Source organism: Mustelus asterias, unplaced genomic scaffold (genome assembly GCF_964213995.1).
Source record: "Mustelus asterias unplaced genomic scaffold, sMusAst1.hap1.1 HAP1_SCAFFOLD_2800, whole genome shotgun sequence".
Lineage (NCBI taxonomy): Eukaryota > Metazoa > Chordata > Chondrichthyes > Carcharhiniformes > Triakidae > Mustelus > Mustelus asterias.
The window spans coordinates 5,280-22,450 of record NW_027592745.1 but is presented as its reverse complement, the minus strand read 5'-3'; the positions used below and the strand labels follow the sequence as shown (position 1 = coordinate 22,450).

At 49.6% G+C, this 17,171-nt stretch overlaps 1 long non-coding RNA gene across 2 annotated transcripts in view; it reads left to right on the top strand.

Annotated features, from left to right (window-relative positions):
- Window positions 1–12,576, top strand: part of LOC144490037 (uncharacterized) — a 31,045-nt gene extending 18,469 nt beyond the window's left edge. Inside the window, exons 3-6 of one of the 2 annotated variants that reach the window (XR_013497136.1) lie at window positions 684–730; window positions 9,357–9,415; window positions 10,309–11,397; window positions 11,557–12,576. This is a non-coding gene — a long non-coding RNA (uncharacterized LOC144490037). Of the gene's footprint in view, window positions 1–683; window positions 731–9,356; window positions 9,416–10,308 lie in introns of both variants that reach the window. The other variant, XR_013497135.1, reaches the window with a different exon arrangement.
- Window positions 12,577–17,171: the final 4,595 nt, after the last annotated feature.

The following is a 17,171-nucleotide window of genomic DNA, read 5'->3' as shown; positions in this document are numbered from 1 at the left end:
CTGAGGTGATTATAGGGAAATAGATCAGGTTGAATTCCACACATTTAATACTTCATACTTAAATATGAATAAACTCTGGAATTGAAAGCTAGCCTCAGTAATGATGACCATGAAACTATCGATTGGTTCACTGATGTCGCTTTAGGGAAGGAAATCTGCCGTCCTTACCCGGTCTGGCCTACATGTGACTCCAGAGCCACAGCAATGTCGTTGACTTTTTAGGCGGGATTTTCCAGCCGTGGTCAACCCGAAACCGGGAAATTCCACCCGAGGTCAACGGATATTTCCATGTGTTTCCCCCCCCCCCTCCCCCGGCCCTCCCCGATTCCCATGGCAGGCGGAACGGGGAAATTTGCCCGAGGGCAGGGGTTTCTGGCCTGTGGAATCTCACAGTCCTGTCAACAGCGCACCCCCGATGCTGATTTCACAGCGGCAAGGAGTGCGTTCAACAAAAAAACCCCACGACTACAGCGGAACCAGAGATTCCTGCCGCCGGCCCCTGGCGAACCACCGGGAGGGGGAGGAAATCCCACCCTTTACCCGCCTGTGGAATGGCCGAGGAAGCCACTCCGTTTAAGGGAAAGTCGGGGTGGGTGCTGGCCCAGCCAGTGACGCCCACGTCCCGTGAAATACATTTGAGAAATGCTCCACGTGCTCTGATTGTTTCTTTCTGATCTTCTCAGTGGCAGTCGCTGTCTTCATCATTCCCCTGGTGTACCGGAAACACAAGGTTAGTGCTGGAGCTGCCTCTCCTCCCCGTCCTGCTGCTGCTGCCTACCAGACCCTCTGTAAATGTGTGAAGATTTGCATGTGGCCAAAGTGCGAAACAGGGCAACCATCAATCTGCCAGTGAGAGTGCGGGCGAGCGGGTCTGGGTGTGTGTCAGTGAGCGAGTGTGAGTGCGGAGTGCGTGAGCGAGTGATGTTTCTTCAGAAGGAACTCTCCAAAATGCAGCAAATGAAAATAGAACAAAACTTACTCCAACTTGTAAATCAAAGAAAGGGTTGAATAAAGAAACATCATTACTCCAAACTTGGGGCCTCGCCCTGGGCCACTCCAAGCTCCCCACAATGCGACATAGTTCCTTATTTATAGTGAGTCAGCTGGTCAGCTGACCATTACATCACTCTGTGATTGGCTCCATGTTTTACTGGGTCAGCTGACCCTTACATCTTGTTTCCATTGGTCACATTACATCCAACACAAACTTGTCACCGGTTACATTCTAACAAATTCCCTTTGGTTTGTTTTTAATTCAAAATAATTTAAGACAACCGTCCTCCGGTATTCTTAATAACTTTCCAGTGCCCGCACCCCTTTTTGTAAAACACTCGGATAGTGCCGTGGTTCCCCGAGGACGGCAATTAGTGTCCGCCAATCAGAATGGAGAGTCTGAGTCTTGATCTTCCAAGCAGTAAGACTTTATTCTCCAGTACAAGACAACAAAGTCGGGACCTCCGGACGAATCCAATGAACCCGCTCGCTCACAGTCTTTTTATACACATTTCAGTTCCATATCTCAACATTTTTATCTCAAACCCAAGGCTAACTTCTCACTGTTTGAGAGCACATTTCCACTCCATCTGACGAAGGGGCAGCACTCCGAAAGCTTATGGTATTTGCTACCAAATAAACCTGTTGGACTTTAACCTGGCGTTGTGAGACTTCTTAATAACTTCTCAAACCCAAGGTAAACTTCCGTCAGCCACCATTGTTCACTAAACCTACGTTATCTGCCTTATTTCAGATTGGTTGTTAATGAATGTATTATCTACTTCATGATACCATTGTGGTTACATCCTGCATCCTATCTAAAGGCTGTTATCTACACAACCATTGTGGTGAAGCTTGCTGAGTCATATTGATGATTCATGTCTTCCTCTTCTTTATTTTGCACTTGTTTGTGAAACTATTCTCAGCTCCCAGGTGCTTCCATTGATTATAGACAATATATATGTGTACTGGTTCGATAAGATAATAATATGTATACATAACAAGATATATTCATGTGGGAGCCCTTTAGATAATATTATTCTCTCACAATATCTGTAGATTAGCACCGACCCAGTTAAGTTTGGAAAATTCCTTGTTTTCCAGCATTTGCTGGCCAAATCAATTCTTAATCTTCTTTCCGCGACACTTTTTGTTGCGTGAACATTGCCCATAAAGACTGATTGTCCACATAACACACCATTAAAAAAAATTCTGTTCATGTGTCACACAAATATATCCCCATATCCAAAGCCTCCACTAACGCTTGGGTTTCAGCCGCCAATGTGTTTTTGACTTCCCTTCTTATTTTCTTTGCTTCCCAAGCCAAGGGGCATCATTTTCCTTCCCTTACCTGCCAGGAATATTATGAATCCAGCACCGCTCAAACGTCCATCTGGTAGTTTGGCATGTGAAGCATCACTAAACACAACCAATTTCATATCTTCCAGTTCCCCTAGTGCCGGGAATTTAATCACACACTCCTCCAATTTTAACTTTTAAAAATGTTTTATTAGCCTGCAGGATCTCTCTGACTGTGGCACGCTTCAACATATTACTGAGCTCTAGGACATTATAGCTCCCATCTGGTCTTGTCTGTGTGCAGAGCCAATTTAGCTGTCATATCATACTCCTCAACAACTGTTTCTTTTTTGTTGGCCCGTTCCTCTTTTTCCATTGACCTCTCTCTGGTGCTGGGAATGGGATCAATACCGTTTAGATATCTCTGTTGGCTCATCATGACACCAGACGTACTTTGTCGGATATCAAGATATCAAAAAGCACCAGCTGCGTGACTCCCTCCTTTAAATCCTGTTTTCAGCTTCTCAATTATCCTTTTTTCAAATTCCTCTGTGCCACCCCTCAGGAGTTCATCATGCATTATAAAAACTCCAGCTAATTTTCCTTTAGCCTCCCAGTAAAATATTACTGGATCTGCTTTTAACTGGACACAGCCAGTCTTCAGTAATACGGATCGTGCAGAGAAATACCAAACCCTTGATGCATCACTTAACCCACGTACACATTTGTTCAATTTCCACAAATGTCCCTGTGTATTACCTGCTTCTATTGGGTGGCCTCAAAAAAACTGCTGAAATGTTTGGCCCCTGCAGAAATGCTGCTTTGATATCTATCGATTTACACATTCAATTAATGCGAGAACAGCAAAAAGAATTGTCACTTTCCCTGCTGTGGGTGAATCAACCCTAATGTGTCTCCCATCCAAATGTTCCTCATACCCCCGGGCTACTAATCTGGCTTTAGCTTTATACGTCCCATCCTGCAAAACTTTCTCTGTGCAAACTTGCCTATGGGACAAACCAGGCTGCCCTTCATCTGGTACCTTGGTGTACACCCCAAACCCCTTCCAACTGTCCAGCTCCCTTTGTTTGGCCTCTCACTTCTGCGAGCTCCATTTTGTTTGCAGCTGTCAATACTTCCTCATCATGGGGGCTTCTACTCCTATTCCTGTCATTGGTTTGATTCCTAGCCTTCCTCATTAAGCTCCGGCCGCTACTGCCGTGTAAGTATTTGCATTCCAACCATTATTCATGTAAATTGAGTCTGTGTCTTTATAAGTTCTGTTTGTGAACAGAATTCCCACTCACCTGAAGAAGGGGCTCAGAGCCTCGAAAGCTTGTGTGGCTTTTGCTACCAAATAAACCTGTTGGACTTTAACCTGGTGTTGTTAAACTTCTTACTGTGTTTACCCCAGTCCAACGCCGGCATCTCCACATCGTGTCTGTTTCTGTCAGAGCTGCTACTCTGAGCGCTGTTCTCTGTCGACACACTTTCGGTCACGGATTTGTGACTTTTTCCTGGGTTCACGAATGCTTACTGTCTCATCCTCAGGACTTAGTTCTCACTTTCTTTGTTTCCATCTGTCCACCCCATTTTCCCAAGCTGTAGCTTTGGCTTCTTGCCCTCGCTCTTGGATGTTGAGCCAGTGTTTGTACTTTCCTGAGGCCTTTCTTACTTTCTCAATTATAGTGGCCTCCCTCCACTCGCTTGACCCTTCGGGTATGTGCCTACTTTGGGTAGCTGAACCTTTGAAGTTGCAGCTTCATCCCCTGCTTCACTGGTACTTTGTTGATTAGATTCCCTCTCATCGATTGTTGACTGTTCCTCATAATAACTCAGGGTACGTGCATGTGAGGTACAAGGTGCCTCCTACATCTTGCTCAGATGCTCCAAATTCATACCCAAGTCCCACTACTCTCGAAGAGTGAGCTCACACTGTCTGGTTACCGTGTTGTACTATAACTACCTTGCCGTCTGTTCCTATCACTTTCCACTCATTTTTGCCCTCTCTTTTATAGTAGACCCTATTCCCTTTCTCAAAGTATACCCCCAATGGTCTTATGCGATGCCTTAGGGCCCTTCTTATCCGTTCTGAAACCTCAGCCTTAATGAAGGCCTTTCTCCCTGCATGCATAGCATTTAAGTGTGCAGAAAACATGGAGCTAATGCTTGCCCCTTCTAGCGCCGGGGGAGCATCTGTTAATACTGACGGCAACTTTGGATTCCTCCCGTATACCAACTGGTATGGACTATAGCCCCCCACCATTTGTAATGAATTTTTCTCGTGCACTGCCCATGCTAATGCAACCTGCAATTTACAGCCCGGCTGATCCGCCAAAATTTTATGCAACGTCATCTATAACCGCGTGATTCCTTTCACAGAGACCATTGTCGAATGGGCTCTCTGCTGCAGTGCGCATTATTACAATATTTAAATTTTCACATATATCTTGAAACTCATCATTTGCAAATTCGCCCCCATTGTCCCTCAAAGATTTAGACGGTGCCCCCAACCCTGTTCCAATCCCATGGGTCATAATTTTATCGATAATGGCCTTTTTATCTTTGCTGTAAATCATCGTGGATATACTAAACCGGGTGGCCATGTCCACAAAGTGCAATAGATAGACGCCTTTGTCCTTGTCCCATATCTTTAGATCCATCGCTACTACATCATTGAAATCTCGTGCTAGTGATAGACTCACGACTGGACGCGGGGGTGTCCTTCTATATTTTATGCAAATTTCACACTGAGGTGATATTTGTTCTATGAGATCATTATACCCTTTGTCCAGCACACCTGTATCCTGCAGCAGTGCTCTCAGTCTCTGTGGTGCTGGATGACCAAACTGCTTACGGAGTTTCAGAATAATCCTTTTGTCCACCATGCTGTTGTCTGTTAGCGATGCTAATGCCTCATGAATCCTTTGGTCTGATAATTTCGGTTCACTTAAAAGGAAGACAATAATGGCCAGATGTTGTAAAATGTAGGTCCACAGTTTTCCCAAATATCACAGCTTTATCCTGTTTCAAATCGATGGTCATCTGAGCTTTCTTCATCGCAGACCTGCTTAACAACAAAGGTATATCACTGGAAACTGCATCTGTACTTATAAATAAACTGATTCCCGCAATCTTACAGGGAAGTATCACCTTTTTGGAGGATCATAGAATCCTACAGTGCAGAAGAAGGCCATACGGCCCATCGAGTCTGCACCAACCACAATCCACCCAGGCCCTACCCCCACATATTTACCCACTAACCTATGCACCCCGGAACATTAAGGGCAATTTAGCATGGCCAATCAACCTAACCCGCACATCTTTGGACTGTGGGAGGAAACCGGAGCACCCGGAGGAAACCCACGCCGACACAGGGAGAATGTGCAAACTCCACACAGACAGTGACCTGAGCCGGGATTCGAACCTAGGTCCCTGGAGCTGTGAAGCAGCAGTGCTAACCACTGTGCTACCATGCCGGATGTTAGAGTGTTGTCATCTCCAAATCTAAAGCAGGTGGAACCATCATGTTCTTTTACTTACTTTCGGTCTTTATTTTCAAGAGATCCTAAATAACGAACTGGCCAATCTTGGCCGCAGTCAGCGGATGTACATCCACTATCTAAAACAGCACAGTTGAAAGAGTCTATCATCAGGACGCTCATTATGGGATTCAACCTTTCTGCCACCAAAACAATGCCTTCCTGGTCCTCATCCTCGTCACTGTCAGTTTCCACGTATTTCTGTGACACATTTGGTTTCAAAGACATGATTTCCTCTTTTCGGACAGTTTACAATGTAGTGGTTGGGGAATCGCACTGGAAACAGCGATTCACAATCCCTCCAGCATTCCTTCGATTTAAACGTCTTTTCTCAGTATCCCATGTGCGGCTTCTTTCCCCATTTTCCAATCGGTTATAACCGTTTTTGACACCAGGTCTGTTATTGACGTAACTGTCTCTGTTTAAAGGCCTCCGTGCATCATTTGGTCTGGCATCAGAACTCCCACCCACCTGACGAAGGGACAGCCTGTTCCGAAAGCTTGTGTGGCTTTTGCTACCAAATAAACCTGTTTGACTTTAACCTGGTGTTGTTAGACTTCTTACTACGCAGTTGAGTCACCATTGACTCCTCCGTTCTGGGCGCCATGGCATTCCGGTCCGTATTGAACGAGGTGGTGGGAAAGGATTGTTTCCCGAAAAACTTTTCTAATGATGCTGCCATTTGATCAAAGAGGGACTCTGTTCCCCTTAATTGTATTCCAGTCATTACTAAAAGAGTATCCATGTGCGACAGACGTGTGTTTAGTGATGCTTCACATGCCAAACTACCAGATGGACGTTCGAGCGGTGCTGGATTCATAATATTCCTGGCAGGTAAGGGAAGGAAAATGTTGCCCCTTGGCTTGGGAAGCAAAGAAAATAAGAAGGGAAGTCAAAAGCACATTGGCGGCTGAAACCCTAGCGTTAGTGGAGGCGTTGGATATGGGGATATATTTGTCTGACACGTTAACAGAATTTTTTTTATGGTGTGTTATGTGGACAATCGGTCTTTATGGGCAATGTTCACGCAACAAAAAGTGTAGCAGATATCCGACAAAGTACATCTGGTGTAACAATGAGTCCAGTAAGAAGTCTCACAACACCAGGTTAAAGTCCAACAGGTTTATTTGGTAGCAAATACCATAAGCTTTCGGAGCACAGCTCCTTCGTCAGATGGAGTGAAAATCTGTTCTCCAACAGTGCACAGAGACACAACATCAAGTTACAGAATACTAATTAGAATGCAAATCTCTACAGCCAGCCAGGTCTTAAAGGTACAGATAATGTGGGTGGAGGGAACATTAAACACAGGTTAAAGAGATGTGTATTGTCTCCAGACAGAACAGCCAGTGAGATTCTGCAAGATCAGGAGGCAAGCTGTGGGGGTTACTGATAATGTGACATAAATCCAACATCCCGGTTTAGGCCGCCCTCATGTGTGCGGAACTTGGCTATCAGTTTCTGCTCAGCGACTCTGCGCTGTCGTGTGTCGTGAAGGTCGCCTTGGAGAACTATCCGAAAGCTTATGGTATTTGCTACCAATTAAACCTGTTGGACTTTAACCTGGTGTTGTGCGACTTCTTACTGTGCTTACCCCAGTCCAAGGCATCTCCACAACAATGAGTCAACAGGGATATCTAAACAGCATCTGAGCAAGATGCAGAGGTCCAACAACATAAAGGCCAATACTGCATCTGGAATCTCCAAATTAAATTTCATTAGCTTGTTACAATCCCTATCAAAATCCATGATATATTCTTCCATGGACTGGGTGTCTTGTCTCCTAATCCTGTCAAACATCACCCATCCTTCTCCAAGAACTCGTCTTTTGGAGTTCTCCAAGAACTCATCTTTCTGGTAAAACTTGTCGTAGCAGGAGGCTGTAGCCCTTCTTCTCTATTCAGGGCATCTGTTGTCCAATTGGAAAATACTTAGCTTCTTATCTTGCTCCTAATTGGAAGTGACAAAGCTAATGCCATACCTCGCTATTTTTTTTTGGTGTTGCGGTGACAAGGGTCCACATTTCCACCTCTGCCTTCCATTGCCGATATGGTTTGGCATCTGCCAAGACAGGGGGACAGTCCAATCCCACCGGTTTACTTCGACCTTCTGCCATGGTTGTCGCACTTCTTAAAAACAAACACCAAGTGACGATGGGTTTTCCTCTGCTATCAATGTTTCTTGAGAAGGAACTCTTCAAAATGCAGCTAATGAAAATACAACAAAACTTACTCCAACTTGTAAATCAAAGATAGGGTTTAATAAAGAAACATCATTACTCCAAACTTGGGGCCTCGCCCTGGGCCACTCCAAGCTCCCCACAATTCGACATAGTTCCTTATTTATAGTGAAGCAGTTGGTCAGCTGACTATTACATCACTCTGTGATTGGCTCCATGTTTTACTGGGTCAGCTGACCCTTACATCTTGTTTCCATTGGTCACCTTACATCCAATACAAAGTTGTCACCGGTTACATTCTAACAGGGGTGAGTGTGAGTGTGTATATATGTGTGTGTGTGGTTGTGAGTGAGTTTGTGTGGGTGTGAGAGAGAGAGTCAGTGAGTGAGTGTGTATGAGGGAGAGAGTGAGTGAGTGTGTGGGTGAATGTGTGTGTGTGGGTGAATGTGTGTGTGTGGGTGAATGTGTGTGTGTGTGGGTGAATGTGTGTGTGCGGGTGAATGTGTGTGTGTGAATGTGTGTGTGTGGGTGAATGTGTGAGTGTGAGTGTGGGTGAATGTGTGAGTGTGTGTGTGTGGGTGAATGTGTGTGTGTGGGTGAATGTGTGTGTGTGTGTGGGTGAATGTGTGTGTGTGTGTGGGTGAATGTGTGTGTGTGGGTGAATGTGTGTGTGTGGGTGAATGTGTGTGTGTGTGTGGGTGAATGTGTGTGTGGGTGAATGTGTGTGTGTGGGTGAATGTGTGTGTGTGGGTGAATGTGTGTGTGTGTGTGGGTGAATGTGTGTGTGTGGGTGAATGTGTGTGTGTGTGTGGGTGAATGTGTGTGTGTGTGAGAGTGTGTGTGGGTGAATGTGTGTGTGTGAGTGTGGGTGAATGTGTGTGTGTGTGTGGGTGAATGTGTGTGTGTGTGTGTGGGTGAATGTGTGTGTGTGTGTGTGTGTGTGTGGGTGAATGAGTGTGTGCGTGTGTGTGGGTGAATGTGTGTGTGGGTGAATGTGTGAGCGTGTGTGTGGGTGAATGTGTGAGCGTGTGTGTGGGTGAATGTGTGTGTGTGTGTGTGGGTGAATGTGTGTGTGTGTGGGTGAATGTGTGTGTGTGTGTGGGTGAATGTGTGTGTGTGTGTGGGTGTGTGTGTGGGTGAATGTGTGTGTGGGTGTGTGTGTGTGTGGGTGTGTGGGTGAATGTGTGTGTGTGTGTGAATGTGTGTGTGTGTGGGAGGGGGGGGTGGGGGGGTGCTGTTTGGGATACTATTTCAAGCAGCAGCCCGCACTGTCTGGGTAACGAGCTCTGACTATGTGACGGGGAAGTTGTTTCTAATATCACTGAAATCTTCCCTTTCTGCAGGTTCACATCAACCAGTACCTGGGGTTGGTGAGGGGACACATCAAGGACTTCACTACAAAGTACGTCGCTCTTTATTTGGCTCAAACAGGGGCTGGGTGGGGCTCGGGTAACTCTGGCTCTGTTTCCTCTGGGAATATCTGCAAGTGGGATCGTGGTGGATTCTCACTGTAAAATCCTTGGGTGTGTGTAAAACAATATCCTTGGTGTTTTCTCATGCACGGCACAAACAATTAATGCATTAGAGCGTGAATGTAAGTATGGTGTTTAATTACCAGTTAGAGGGTCATGGGAGTGTGGATGTGTGTTTGTGCAGATGTTCCCACTGGGATCTGACTTGACCCCGCCCCCACTGACCCCTCCCCCCACTGGCCCCTCCCCCCCACTGACCCTTCCCCCCCACTGGCCCCTCCCCCCCACTGGCCCTTTCCCCCCCACTGACCCCTCCCCCCCACTGACCCCACCCCCCCACTGACCCCTCCCCCCACTGATCCCTCCCCCCACTGATCCCTCCCCCCACTGACCCCTCCCCCCACTGACCCCTCCCCCCACTGACCCCACCCCCCACTGACCCCACCCCCCACTGACCCCACCCCCCACTGACCCCTTTCCAGTGACTGTTCCCAAACTGACCTCTCTCTCCCACTGGCCCCTCCTGCACTGAACCCTTGCCAGTGGCCACTTCACCACTGACCTTTACCCCCCCTGACCGTTACCCCCCCACTGACCTTTACTCACTGAGTGCTCTCTCACTGACCCACAGACCTGCGCTCAAACTCGCCAGCCCCACATTCTGTAACAAATGAACTTTTACCTGCAGGAATGTGTATGCATGTGCGTGTTTACATGTGTGTGAGTGAGAGTGTGTTTGTGTGTGTGTGTCCGTTTGTGTGTGTGTTCTTTTTCTGTACGGAACAATCTCTGTCTTCAATCCCTGCGTCTCTTCTCATTGCAGGATCCAGTCGAAGCTCCCAGGATCCAAACCCAAAGCTGAGTAAGAGGAGACGATCCAGTTCTGGGCCCGGAACAAACCCCCGCTGGCGCCAACGATGCAATTTGTATTTATAAATGAAAGTCTTATACTACCCACCCACCAATCAGAGCACAGGGGCTAGATGCACAGCCTTGCCAAAGGCAACTTGTCACCATGTTGGATCCACCCTCCCTGCCAGGGACAATCCCATTCCCTATCTTCTTAATCCGGGATGGGGGAATGCATTCTGGCCTGGCCAGCCACGTCCACGTTTTTTTTTTTAACGACCCCCCCCTCTCCTCCCCCCCCCCCCCCTCCCCCGCAGCCCCACAGTAACTGAGCTGGTCTCTCTGCAACATAAGAACATAAGAAATAGGAGCAGGAGTAGGCCATCGAGCCCCTCGAGCCTGCCCCGCCATTCAATAAGATCATGGCTGATCTGAAGTGGATCAGTTCCACTTACCCGCCTGATCCCTATCACCCCTAATTCCCTTACCGATCAGGAATCCATCTGATTTAAACATATTCAACGAGGTAGCCTCCGCCACTTCAGTGGGCAGAGAATTCCAGAGACTCACCACCCTCTGAGAGAAGAAGTTCCTCCTCAACTCTGTCCTAAACCGACCCCCCTTCTATCCCTCACGTGACCCACTGCCACATGGCAGGCAAACAACATCAGAAGTTAGACTGAGGAGGAGGAGGGGGAGCAGGAACCTAGCAAAGGGGTCAGGGTGGGAATTGTAGGTGGGGTGGGAAGGGGGCAGGCAGGGGGGAGATGTTGAAAGGCGGGGGGGGTTAGACAGCAGAGTGGGAGTCATGGGATGGAGGGATGAGTTGGGAGTCAGGTATTTCAATGTGTCAATGTGTCAACAATTGCCTGATTGGAGGCAGGCGATGGTGGTTGGCCCAGTCTCCAATAAATGGACTTAGCTGCAAGAGTTGCTGGGGGAGGAAGCTTTCTGGGGTTTGCTTCTCTGCCGAGCTGGGTGCCGAATAAACTTGCTGAAGGTAAAAAGATAAGCTGCTGTATTATTTCTCTGTTACATCCTAAACCGTTAATATTAGCAAGCCGTGGGAGGGGGGTGCGGTGGGAGGGGGGGTGGGGCGGGTGATGCTGTGGGAGGGGGGTGCGGTTGGGGGGGGGGGGTGGTGGTTCTCCATCAGAAATAGGTGGAGGGATAGATTGTGGATTCTCCCCTCCCCCCCCCCCCCCCCCCCCCCCCCACCAAGCCCTCTTCACCATTCAGTGCATTCACAGCCAATCTTTTACCTCAACTTCCAACCCTGCTCTCCCACTCGCTCTCCAGATCCCCAAGAGACATTAAATAACAGAGCGTCTGCAACCCTCTAAGGCAGAGGGTTTTGTGGAGGGTTTAGACACTGGGGGTTTGGAGTACAGAGGGGAGCTGTAGGGGGTGAGGGGGTTAAGGTACAAAGGACAAAGAACAGTACAGCACAGGAACAGGCCCTTTGGCCCTCCAAGCCTGCGCCGATCATGATGCCTGCCTAAACTAAAACCGTATGCACTTACGGAGTCCGTACCCTTCCATTCCCATCCTATTCATATATTCGTCTAATTGTCTCTCAAATGCCGCTATCGTACCTGCTCCCACCACCTCCCCGCGTTCCAGACATTCACCGCCCTCTGTGTAAAAAAACTTGCCTCGCACATCTCCTCTAAACTTTTCCCTCACACCTTAAACCTATGTCCCCAAGAACTTGGTTTTTCTACCCTAGGAAAGAGATCTGACTATCCACCCTGTCCATGCCACTCGTAATCTTGTAAACCTCTATCAGGTCGCCCCTCAACCTCCGTCGCTCCATTGAGAACAAATCGAGTTTATCCAACCTCTCCTCATAGCTGATGCCCTCCAGGCCAGGCAACATCCTGGTAAACCTCTTCTGTATCCTCTCCAAAGCATCCACATCCTTCTGGTAGCGTGGGGACCAGAATTGTACACAATATTCTAAATGAGGCCTAACTAAGGTTCTGTACAGCTGCAGCATGACCTGTGAATTTTTATACTCAATGCCCCGACTGATGAAGGCAAGCATGCCGTATGCCTTCTTGACTACCTTATCCACCTGCGTTGCCACTTTCAGTGATCGGTGGACATGTCCGCCCAGATCTCTCTGCCTGTCAATACTGCTAAGAGTTCTGACATTTACTGTATAATTCCCACATGCATTGGACCTTCCAAAATGCATTACCTCACATTTATCCGGATTAAACTCCATCTGCCATCTCTCCGTCCAAGTCTCCAACCGGTCTATATCTTGCTGTATCCTCTGACAACCCTCTTCACTATCCGCAAGAGGGAATTGTAGGGTGGGGGACGTTATATTGAGGGGTATAAAGTTCTGGAGTGGGTTATAGGGGAGTGGGTTATAGGGGAGGAGATTTGGGGGTGGGTGGGTTATAGGGGAGTGGTATTAGGGTGGGGGTGGGTTATAGGGAAGATGGGTTTCGGGGGAGATGGGTTTCGGGGGGTGGGTTATAGGGGGTGGGTTATAGGGGGTGGGTTATAGGGGGGTGGGTTATAGGGGGGTGGGTTATAGGGGGGTAGGTTATAGGGGGGTAGGTTATAGGGGGGTAGGTTATAGGGGGGTAGGTTATAGGGGGGTAGGTTATAGGGGAGTAAGTTATAGGGGAGTAAGTTATAGGGGAGTAAGTTATAGGGGAGGGGATTTGGGGGTAGGTGGGTTATAGGGGGTGGGTTTTGGGGAGATTGGTTTTGGGGGGTAGTTATAGGGGAGGGTTATAGAGGAGTGGGTTTTAACAGACGGGGTTTAGGGTGTGCAATGATAACTCTCCCTCACAAACACTCTGATTTATTATCAACAAAGGGGGAAAGAAAAATAGAATCAACATTAACTTTTACAGCAAGTGGTGAGTGTGGAAGCCTCACTGCACACAGCTCTGCCCCCCCCGCCCTGAACCCTCTGCCCCCCCCCACCCTGAACCCTCTGCTCCCCCCACCCTGAACCCTCTTCCCTCCCACCCTGAACCCTCTGCTCCCCCCACCCTGAACCCTCTTCCCTCCCACCCTGAACCCTCTGCCCCCCCCACCTTGGACCAACAGCCACCCCCACCCTGGACCCTCTGCCCCCCCCACCCTGGACCCTCTGTCCCCCCCACCCTGAACCCTCTGCCCCCCCCACCCTGACCCCTCCTACCCCCCCCCCCCATCCTGAACCCTCCTGCCCCCTGAACCCTCTGCCGCTGGACCCCCTCTGCCCCCTGAACCCGCTGCCCACCACACCCTGACCCCTCTGCCCCCCCCACCCTGAACTCTCTGCTCCCCGAACCCTCTTCCCCCCCCAACCTGAACCCTCTACCCCCCCACCCTGAACCCTCTTCCCCCCCACCCTGAACCCTCTTCCCCCCCACCCTGAACCCTCTTCCCCCCCCACCCTGAACCCTCTTCCCCCCCACCCTGAACCCTCTGCCCCCCCACCCTGAACCCTCTGCCCCCCCACCCTGAACCCTCTTCCCCCCCCCACCCTGAACCCTCTGCCCCCCCACCCTGAACCCTCTGCCCTCCCCCACCCTGAACCCTCTGCCCCCCCACCCTGAACCCTCTGCCCCCCCCACCCTGAACCCTCTGCCCCCCCCACCCTGAACCCTCTGCCCCCCCCACCCTGAACCCTCTGCCCCCCCACCCTGAACCCTCTGCCCCCCCACCCTGACCCTCTGCCCCCCCCACCCTGACCCTCTGCCCCCCCCACCCTGAACCCTCTTCCCCCCCCCACCCTGAACCCCCCCCACCCTGAACCCTCTGCTGCCTTTATCACTCAGCTTTGTGTTCCCTGTTGATGTAGTGTCTATATTAATGCCTCACGCCGCCATCCTTATTGGATCCAATCTGTACAGAGTTTGTTGACCTTGTCTGAGATTCAATTGTTGGCTTTGGTGCCATCGCTCCGAGAGGAGTGAACCAGACCCAATCCCGTGACTCTGACTGCAGAGTGCTTGTGTGTGGGTTAATGTCGGAGGACAGGCTGAGCTGTGATTCTCTCAATGTTTAATATCTGGTCAATACCTGCTGTCTAGGCCACCCTTAACCTAGCCACGAGGGTAGCGCCACCCAACATCCATGAAAACGTCAATCCAACAACTGTGAGAGGGGAAATGGGGTTCAGGATGGGGCTAAAAAACACATATCTTTAAAAATGTGCTTGCTACATATGAAGCAAAGAATAGGATGTAGTAACTAGCTACATAGAATCATAGAATCCCTACAGTGCAGAAGGAGGCCATTCAGCCCATTGAGCCTGCACCGACCACAATCCCACCCAGGTCCTATCCCCATAACCCCACACACTTACCCTACTAATGCCCCCTAAACTAGGGTCAATTTTAGCATGGCCAATCAACCTAACCCGCACATCTTTAGACTGTGGGAGGAAACCGGAGCACCCGGAGGAAACCCACGCAGACACGGCCAATGCACCCTAACCAACACGTCTTTCGGACTGTGGGAGGAAACCAGAGCACCCGGAGGAAACACAAACACGGGGAGAACGTGCAAACTCCACACAGACAGTGACCCAAGCCGGGAATCGAACCCGGGTCCCTGGCGCCGTGAGGCAGCAGTGCTAACCACCGTGCCACCATGGCGCCCGTCTGCACACAATTCCTGCTAGCCTTCTCCTTCCATTGGAAATTTCCATGCCCGTGCTTACGAGTGCTATGTAAACATGTCACGCTGCAGTTACAGCCTGCCACCAGCGGCGGTGCTGCAGCTCCGGCAGGAAGGTGAGATTACGAGTTGGTGGAGATTTAACTTTGGGTGGGAACACAAAGCGGACCGATGGTGGACGGACAGCCCGAGACGCACTCTGGACCCGCAGGAGGAGAGTTGGCGGGTGGTGTGACCTGTGTGACACTGCAACCTGTGCTGCATCGCCACCTACAGTTCAAAGTTGCGCCCAGCGTGACAGGTTTACATGGGAATTATCTGTAATAAATGAGGATGCAGGAACTTAGAACGGGAATCCAAAAGTTAGAAGAGATTTCAAAAGCAGGAATGAATTACACTGCCCTCACCCAATCCACTCCACCCTAATGACAGGGAAGGTATATGAATGTCATATGTATATACTCTAACTTAGCTGTACTCCCTTCAGTTTAGTATATTTGCACTCACTGCTTGTAATGCCATTGGCCCTACACTGAGCAAACACAGTTGGAGTGGCCGTCCATTGGAATACCGTTCAGTGTACGTGACTCCCTGAGCTTCCAGAGTTAATCTGCGACTTATAATTCTCCGCCTTGCTCCCCACCCTGTCCTCGTTCTGCCCCAGAGCTCCAATGAGACTCGGTGCAAACTCCAGGAAGCACACCTGGGGGGAATTCCTTGTCCCTTCTTGTCGGCGGGATCATCCGACCCCACCCAAGTTGACCTCCCCCCCCCCCCCCCCCGCCCCCCGGCAAGGGAGTCACGGGCGAGGAATGTAAATCAACGTCCGTGGGACCAGAGGACCCAGCCGATGGCGGGCCGTCTCTGTCACAGGAAAACCCACCGGGGAGCGGGAGGGGGTCTGGAGAATTTCACCCTCAATTTATTGGTCGGCGAAGGCAATGGCCTAGTGGTATTATCCGCCAGACTACCACTCCAGAAACTCAGCTAACATTCTGGGGTTCGAATCCCGCCACGGCAGCTGGTGGAATTCGAATTCAATGAAAACAAAATGTGGGATCGAGAATCTACTGAGGACCGTGAAACCATTGTTGGAAAAACCCGTCTGGTTCACTAATGTCCCTTGAGGGAAGGAAATCTGCCGTCCTTACGCGGTCTGGCCTACATGTGACTCCAGAGACACTCTCAATTGCCCTCCAAGGGCAACTAGGGATGGGCAATAAATGCTGGCCCAGCCAGTGACGCCCGTGTCCCACAAATGAATAAAACACAAGGCACCTCCAGACTTAATACTGAGCTCAACAACATCAGACCATAATCTCCTTCTCCTATCTTGTTTCATTTGCTTTGCACGGACTGGCTGTTCTGGTGTTTTGTCTCTGTTTTCAAAGCCCGCATGAGACGAATCTCTTTGTTGTTCCTTTTGTCCCATTCTCATCGGCACCACAGGACTACCTTTTCTGGACCTAATCCCTTCTGTTTTCTGCCCGATCAGAGGCCATCTCCTTCCACACGAAAGCTCTCCTCTACATTGGGGAGACTAAACACAGACTGGGTGACCGCTTTGTGGAACACTCAGTCTACAAGCGTGACTCCACAGCCTTCCTACGGCATACCATGGGGGCGGCACAGTGGTTAGCACTGCTGCCTCACAGCGCCAGGGACCCGGGTTCGATTCCCGGCTTGGGTCACTGTGTGGAGTCTGCACGTTCTCCCTGTATCTGAGTGGGTTTCCTCCGGGTGCTCCGGTTTCCTCCCACAGTCCGAAAGACGTGCTGGTTAGGTGGATTGGCCATGCTAAATTCTCCCTCAGTGTTACCCGAACACTGTACCCAAACAGTGTACGCCTAGTGTGGCGACTAGGGGTAACTTCGTTGCAGTGTTAATGTAAGCCTACTTGTGACTAATAAATAAACTTTACTTCACATTTTAACTCAGCATCTTGCTCCCGTGCCCACATGTCCGTTCTTGGCCTGCTGGAATGTTGCAGAGAAGTCCAACGCAAGCCGGAGGGAGAAGTATCTCATCTTATAGAATTCATAGAATCCCTACAGTACAGAAAGAGGGCATTCGGCCCATCGAGTCTGCACCGACCACAATCCCACCCAGGCCCTACCTCCATATCTCTACATATGTTACCCACTAATCCCTCTAACCTACACATCCCAGGACACTAAGGGACAATTTAGCATGGCCAATCAA